Source organism: Lagenorhynchus albirostris, chromosome 9 (assembly GCF_949774975.1).
Source record: "Lagenorhynchus albirostris chromosome 9, mLagAlb1.1, whole genome shotgun sequence".
Lineage (NCBI taxonomy): Eukaryota > Metazoa > Chordata > Mammalia > Artiodactyla > Delphinidae > Lagenorhynchus > Lagenorhynchus albirostris.
In genome coordinates, this window is record NC_083103.1 from 53,994,488 (window position 1) to 54,002,852 (window position 8,365).

Here is an 8,365-nt window from a genome sequence, read left to right on the forward strand (position 1 = left end):
GGGAGGTTGCCGTCAGCAGCCAGTGGGCAGATTACAGAACTCTGGGTTGTGGGAGGTGTCATGCACAACTGGGGTTCTATTTCAGCCCCCACTCCAAAAAGGGCATAATGCTTTTAGCTGGAAAGGGCGTTGAGCTCCTCCCATTTCAGAGGAGAAAACCTGTGCGATACAGGCTCGGGCTGGAGAGAGGGACGGGCTACATCAGCCGTGCTCACGGGTGCAGAAATGTAACCTTCATGGGTAACTTCTGCTGCAGGTGGACACGACTTGGGTCAGTTCTGGGTTCCCTCAGACAACTGAGGGCTTTCCCCCTCCCCTCCTACCTGGGGCGATGGAGTTCTGGAGGTGGGTAAGGGTGCATAGTGACAAGGTGATGACAAGGGCCACCTGTGCTTGGTCAATTTTGTTCCACAATGGCAACCCCCACTGCTCTCTCATTCCCACTGGTGGGTCTGGTCACCAGCATCTCTCCCCACTGGCATCCACTGAAGGGCCCACATTCCCATCTGATCTAAGACCCATCTTGGATCTGGGCAAAAGGGGCACCTGCCTGGGGCTTGCACTCTAGAGGTTCGTGCATATCACAGAGACTTAAATGCAGATACATAGATATAGCCCGGTAAGAAATTATTTTGGAAGTCCACTAACTGATTGAGCGAACAAAAAGACCAGAAATGGAAGTAAGAGACAAATTGCCCCCATCCCTGCCAGGCCAGAGGCCCCAGGGCTGAGAATACATCACTGTGTGAGCATCAGGCATTCCTGTGTCAGACAAGCTGAGGTGTCAGGAGGCAGCCAGGCATTGGAGCGGTGGACCCCTCCTCACGCTCTCACATACCCGAGTGGGCTCTCAGCTTGCCCCCAGAATGCCTGGACCCCTTAGCTCAGCACTACCGGCACCATGAACTTCACAGCAAGTCTGAGCACCCCTTGGAGGGGCTTTGATGCAGTAAAGTCACGGCCAACAGGAGGGATGGTAATTGAGTGCAGGGAAGTGAGGTAGCAACTTCAAGGTCCTGAAGAAAAACAGAAGCACAGAGGCATTCATGCAGGGCCTGGCCAGAGCTCTGGGGTTGGCAGGGGGAAGGCGAAAGGAGGCCCAGCTGTGGCCTCTTCCCAGACTCACCGATCCTCAGAGCTGGAGGTCCCAGCAGCCTCTGTATAGCTGAGCAGGCAGCCCAGAGGGAAGCAGGGACTCCTTCAAGAGCACACAGCTGAGCTGGAGCAGCAGCCAGGTCTTTGGTAAGTGGGCTCTGCCCACCTGTCCAAGTACCGCAAGAGCCCTAGAAGTTCTAGGGCTGCGTCTTGCTCCCATGTGGCTGCACTTGGTTTCTTCATCATAACATAGTGATGTTAATGAGACCAAGGCACTGAGCCTCCCCTCAGCCCTAAGCTGGGCCCATCATTTCCTGACTACAGCTCCCATCCCCAAAGACAAGTATAATCTTAAGAATACTTGGTCGAACTAGTAGATTCAGCAAAGAGATTTCCTGCCGGTAAAACTACTTCCATCTCACCTGACCCATCCCCCCAAACCCCCAGACCCACACAAGGGAGCAGGCGGCCCAGGTCACATCTCAGGACGATCTATCAGCAGCTTGTGAGCAATTCAAGGGCAGGATCTGGGTCGCACCCCTCCCTGGGTGCCAGCACCCGGCATGGAGCTTCTCACAGAGGCCTCAAGGGCACTTGGTGAGTGAGTGAATGAATGAGTGAATGAATGAATAACATCTCTTTTGCCCGGAATAATAGCCTCATACCTGACATGGCACAGTGCCAGGAGAGACGTGTAGGATGGATGGATAGATGATGCGCAGAGTGTCCTCCCTTTGTCCCTCCAGCTCTGTTCTCCACCTTTCCACACCCTGCTCTGGGCCCCAGAGGCCGACCTGAAGGGACTGCATCACTGGCTCAAGTGTCCTATGGCCTCTGGTTGGGTCAGCTGATGGGGAGCCCAGAAGAAGGGGGAGGGAGAGGAAGGGAGGAAGCCGCTGGGGACCTTACTGCTCAGGCTTCTCTCTGTGTGGTGCCTCAGATGGGCGGGCACATCTCTTGACAAAGGGCAGAGCTCTTGTCAGGTCCTCTCTCCCCAGATTCCATTAACATCTCCTCCCTCACCCCTCAGGGTCCAGGAACTATCCACCTGGCTGTTCCTAACGCTCAGGCACTGCGGGGTCCTGTGTGGTTTCCCTTCACACACACACCCATCTTTATAAACTGTCTCTTTATTAAGCCCACCTTGAATTAGCCTGAATGAAGTGTGAATCTCTATTCTACGGGGACTCTGTCTGATACACATGGGTAACTGGTTAGATGATTGGATGGATGGATGGAAGGATGGAACTAGTATAATGCAGTCGTTAAGAGCCCAAGTCTTGTAGCCTGGATTTGTATCCTAGCTCTACCACTTACTAGATATCTGAACTTGGACAAGTTATATAATATCTCTAAGATTTTTGTTTTCTCAGCTGTAAAATGGGAATAAAAATAGTAACTTACAGGGCTGTTGTGAGGATCAAATGTGATAATAAAGCAAAGACTTGAGTATCTTGCTTGGCACACAGTTAGTGCTCCGTAAATGGTCACCCTTGCCCCCATGGCTGGAGGGTCATCTGGTAAGACGAGGGCTCGCATGCTGTCCTTGGCTTGAGCCACATGAAGTTCATGAACGAGGAGGTCAAGCCAGGTCTGGGTGTAAAACATCTGTGAGTTCTTTCCCTGGGGGCCACCAGATTCCCTCTCTTCCCCGAGCCTGGCTATGGACAGCGCTAGCGCCGTTCTCCCTCCTGCCCACAGAGCTGGGTGGGCAGACAGCTCTCTCTGCTGGGCATGCCCGTGGCTTGGTCCTCTTCCTCTGGAGTTAGGGGAGGGGAGCATGGCTGAGTCCTCGGTGACATAAGTGACTATGAGAGTTCAGGGAAGCCTCTAGACACTGCAGCCCCTAGCAAGCGTCCCACTCCCACCTTTAGGAGGCCCAATTAAGGTCAAGAGCCACAGGGCTTTCTCTCAAGGGGCACCCCAGAATATGAGCCCCCTGGTGAGGCTGAGAGGGGTCCCCAGAATCTCCCCCTTTAGAGGCCTGCCTGAGGCCTGGGCAGCGAGTACTCCCCCTGGTCACCAGGAGGGCAGCCTCCTACCCGAGAAGAGCAGCCCTGGACCCCCTGCCCCCTCACTTGGAGCCTGCAATGCCCACGCACGGTGCACCCACGCACGCTCCCTCCCACCCCTACAGTCAGTGGAAGTTCACTGAGGCCCCCTCTGAGCCAAGGGCCGCCCCAGGCACGGGGAACGCAGATGAGGCAGACGTGGTACCAGCCTTCCGTGCACACAGCACACATCCAGAGGCGGTCACAGCAGGAAACAGGTGCGTTCAAGCCCCTCCCACTTTATGGATGTGAACAGTGAGTCCCAGAGAGTGGAGGGACATGCCCAAGGACACCCAGCACTTGGGGACAGAGCCTCTGCCAGCCCGGGATTCCCAAGCACCAGGCCAGTGTCTTTCCACCTCCTGAGTCCCTATGAGTTGCAGGGAAGGAGACAAAATGGGTTGTGGCTTGAGGTCAGGAAACTGAAGGGCTTTGGAAACGGACCTGAGTTCAAGGCCCCGCCCTACTGCTGACTTGCTGGGAGGAGTTGGCGGGTCACCTGATCTCTCTCTCAGCCTCAATTTCCTCAGCTTTGAAATGAGAATAATTCCTTCATTGCAGAGGATTCCCACGAGGCTACAGCAAGAACATCCTAAGATGTGCCTGAATAACATGTATTCGGTTGAACTGTAAGAAATTGTCATTTTTTCGAATAATAATTTCACCTAATAATTATCATACTATCAAATGATAATAAATTATCATTTATTAATTAGCATAATCATCATCAACCACATGCCTCTCGTGCATATTATTTTATCTCTCAGCCTCCTTACCCCCATCCCCACAAAAAAACCAGATAATATGCAGAGCGCTCTCTGTGAGAACTGGCACATAGTAGGTGCTCACTAAAGTTTCCTCCTGCTCCTTCCCCTCCTCATGCAGGCACTTCTTCCGTGGAAGGCTACAAGAGAAGCCGTCCTCTTTTCTGAGTATCACAGCCCCATGGGGATGAAGATGAAACTGTGATTGAGACATGGGAGAAGAGTAAATAAAGATCTAAAATCATCTTCTCAGAAAAGTTTAAAAAGTTAAAAGAAAAAGAAACACACACACACACACACACACACACACACACGGTCATGTTTTTAAAAACATGCACAGTGCAAAACCTGCACAGTGAAAACCTATCAAGTCACGATGGGCTCAGGGACAGGAGACCAGAACACTGTGGATGGCGCCTCTCCCCGCTCCACTCCCTCTGTCAACCCTCTCCCAGACTCCCGGAGGAGGATTTAGCAAGAAAGTCAGTTCATTGTGTTCTAGGTCACAGCTGAGCAAACAACCAAAGTGTCCTTTTGGCAGTTGGATGCCACGTGGAACCACAGCAGAACTGAAGATTCCAGATCTGGGAGGACCCCAGCGTCTCTAAGTCCAGCCTCCTGCCTCTAGATGGGTAGCTCTCACACGCTGAGGGCAGAGGCTGGTGCTCTCCCAAGATGGTGATGCCACCCCACCTCTAATGCTGCCTGCAGGGCTTTCTCTCAGGCCAGTCAGGAAGTCCTTCCTTTTGTCCCACCACAGCCTTTCCTTCCTTTATCCATTAATCAATAGCCCCTGACAACATCTCTATGGTGGCCTCATGTGTGCTGGTAAAGGGGACCCGAGGACCAACAGAATGGCCCATACACTCCCCATCCGTCTCACTGGATTGTCGTTGCCTGTTTAGCATCAATCTCCCCACCACCTTGATCCCAGGTGAGGCTAGACCCAGGTGAAGGCAGGACCCAGGTGTCACAGAGTGCATGGAAAGTACTCCCTAAATAGCTGTTCAATGTTAAATGAATGGGGGCTTCCTTGGTGGCGCAGTGGTTGAGAGTCCGCCTGCCGATGCAGGGGACACAGGTTCGTGCCCCGGTCCGGGAAGACCCCACATGCAGCGGAGCGGCTGGGCCCGTGAGCCATGGCCGCTGAGCCTGCACGTCCGGAGCCTGTGCTCCGCAACGGGAGAGGCCACAACAGTGAGAGGCCCGCGTACCGCAAAAATAAATAATAATAATAAATAGTAAATGAATGAATGAATAGCCATGCTCCAGGGGAACAAGATGCTCACTGCTTCACAGGGAGCCCACGTCTCTGGAAGGAACAGGTTGGAGGTGGTGAACAGCTGGCCCCCTAGGTCTCCTTCTGCCACTGGGGAGGCGCTATCCATTGGAGAGGCCATGAGCCTTCCCACACACGCCTGGGCTCCAAACCAGGTGCTGGGGGATCCCCAGGTCTGGAAATTCCCCTGTGCATGGCACTGGGCTTTCCTGTTCCACCCCACAACTCCCACGGGTCTGGACGTTCTCAGCACCATTTCTTAGAAGGAGATATTGCCTTGTGAAAACAAGTTCTGGAATTCACTACGGGAAGTGGCCGTGTAAACAAGGGGGAAAGACCCTGACTGAAGAGCCAAGATCTCCAGGTCTGATCCCACTGCAGCAATTACAGGCACGGGCTGCAGGGTCGGACAGACCTGTTTTCAACTCCAGCTCTACTGCTTAGGAGCTGTCAGATTTTTGGCAAGTCATTCACCTCACTGAGCCCCGGTTTCCTCTTTTTAAGAAGGGATTATAGTATCTGCCTCAGCAGATTCCTATGAGGATTATACGAGGAGCCAGTAGGGCTGATATTCAGCTGACCTACGAAGATTCTAACTTACTGCTTGGTAAATAGCTGCTCCTCAGACCCCCCTGAGTGCCCCTCCCACCCAGCACATCACCCACTGTCCCCATGATTCAGCAACTAATGGGTTAACATCTGGCCCAGTAGAGGGTCTCCGGGGCCCTGGTGACCCTTCTGACTGGTTGGTGTCCATATTAAACTAATGGGTGTGAGTAAATGCTTTGTAAACTGCCAGGTGCTGGTTAATCCCCAGATGTCTTACGGACAAGGCATGCTCTCCACTCCCAAACTGAACTGAGTTCCGTTAAATCCATCCCAGTAATTGGATCCCAGATGATCTGACCAGATGATCTGACCTCTGCCCAGATGATCCAGGCAGCTTCCACACCCAGTCTGTCCCCTGTCTGGCAATTCTCTAGCTCCCCCAGTCCATCCCTCTCACTCCTCTGCCAAGCTGGCACAAGCTCCCCACTGGCTTCTGGACTCCCGTGGCTCCCTCCATTTCATTCTCACATTGGACAGAGCCACTTCCAAAAGCAGGGGTCTCTCTTTGACCCCTTGATGAGATGTCCACCTTCACTGACATCCCTCAGTGACGGCTGTCACAGCTGGGGTTCCTGGGGAAGGAGATTTTTTTCTTTTTGCGGTACGCGGGCCTCTCACTGTTGTGGCCTCTCCCGCTGCGGAGCACAGGCTCCGGACGCGCAGGCTCAGCGGCCATGGCTCACGGGCCCAGCCGCTCCGCGGCATGTGGGATCCTCCCGGACCGGGGCATGAACCCGCGTCCCCTGCATCGGCAGGCGGACTCTCAACCACTGCGCCACCAGGGAAGCCCCGGAAGGAGATTTTGAGACGCATATTTGCTAGCAGGAGGTTTATTGGGGATTGATCTCAAGATGAATACCTGTGTTGGGGGGTAAATGAAGCAGGGCTGGGCAGAGGGACAAGTTAGTCTGTTATGCAGACCCCATGAAGGGCTCAGCCCACCTCTAGGGAGCTCTGGAGCTGGAATGACCTTTCACGGTTGTGCCGAGTTGAGGCGAAGAGCCCTTTACCCTCCATACGGAGCAGTCATCGGATGCAGGCTGGGCCAGGGAAGGGGAGTGACATTAGATGAGGAGGGTCTCCTAAGGCAATGGCAGGAAGGGGAGTCTCAGCGGCCAGCTGTCAACCATCAGAGGGGTGAGTGAATGCTCCAGGCTGAGGGGGGAGGCGCCAGCGTCTGGGGAGTGCGCCGTGGCACCCTCTACAAAGGTGCTTTGGGTCAAGCAGATCCTCAGGAAGGTTTTTGTACAGGATGAAAAGAATCAGCCTCCACTGCCTTCAGGACACACTGTGAATGTCTCTCTAGCACATGAGGCGCTGCATGGTCTGCTCCTAACATCCTCTACTCTCCGCTCTCTTCTCTCACCCCTCCCCACTTGCTCCCAACTTTCTAACCATATTGTGCTGCTTGCAGTGTGCCAAGCTCAACATGCTATTTCACACCTCTCTGCTTCTGCACATGTTATTTCATCTGCCTGGAATGCCTTGAAATGGAAAAAAGAAATCCTTTTCTCTTCTTCCAGCCCCTTCCTACTCCTCCATCAAGACTCTGGCTGAATTCTGCCTCCCCTGGGAAACCTTCTACCACCGACAGACTGGTACTTTTCTTTTCCCTCTTCCAGGCTTTGCCCTTACTGGCTGCCATTCCCTGAGCCTCTCCTACTCAGGTGCCACAAATGCATCCTGAGCAACCGAGGGCCCTTGTGGCACCTGGCCCTGTGGCTCTGAGCCTGGATGAAGATATCATGCAGATGAGCACCCAGCACCTGTACCCTGGGCATGGTGGGGGCACGAGGTTTGGGGGCAGTAGTAGAAGGCACCGAGGCGAGCCCTGAAGTCCAACCCCCTCAGCATAGAGATGGGGAGACTGAGGCCCCGAAAGGGGACAGACTTGTCCAAGGTGAGCCCATGCCAAATCGAGGACGAGGAGCAGGTAGGTCTCCAGGCTCTGCAGAAGGAGGGCAGGCACTGTTGTATCTGTCTCACAAAAGAAGAGACCAAGGTCCAAGAAGAGGCAGAAACTTGCTAGGATCACCAAGAGAGTCTGTGACAGACCATCTCTCTGGCTTGGGCTCCCCCATGGCTGCCTGGGCCTAGAGGCTTCTCTGGAGGAGTAGCAGCCGGGACCCTGATCCCCGCCCCTAGCGACACTGGGATGAGTCACACGTCCTGAGGCCACTGGGCAGTGTCTCCTGACTGGAGAAGCTGCCACATTCTTCCTGACCCTGTTTCATCTGTCAAAACCCAAAACTTCCAGGAAGGGAGGCCTGCAAGGCACTTATTATCCACCCACTGTGAGTCTGAGGAAGAAATTGGGCTCAGAAAGGGGGAGTGGTTGCTCCACGACCCCACCACAACCCCTGCCTGGCCTGGCTGGGCGGACCTTGACCCCCAGCCCGTTCTCTCTCAGGAGAGACAGAGAGGCAGAAACAGACACCAGCTCAGAGGGGAGACCGCACTCACCTGGGAAAGTCGGGCAGTAGGGAGGAGACAGCCACATCCACCTGGCAGACAGTGGCAGCCCTACCTCTCAACAGGTCGGAAGGAAGCCTTTGAGAACTGGGAGA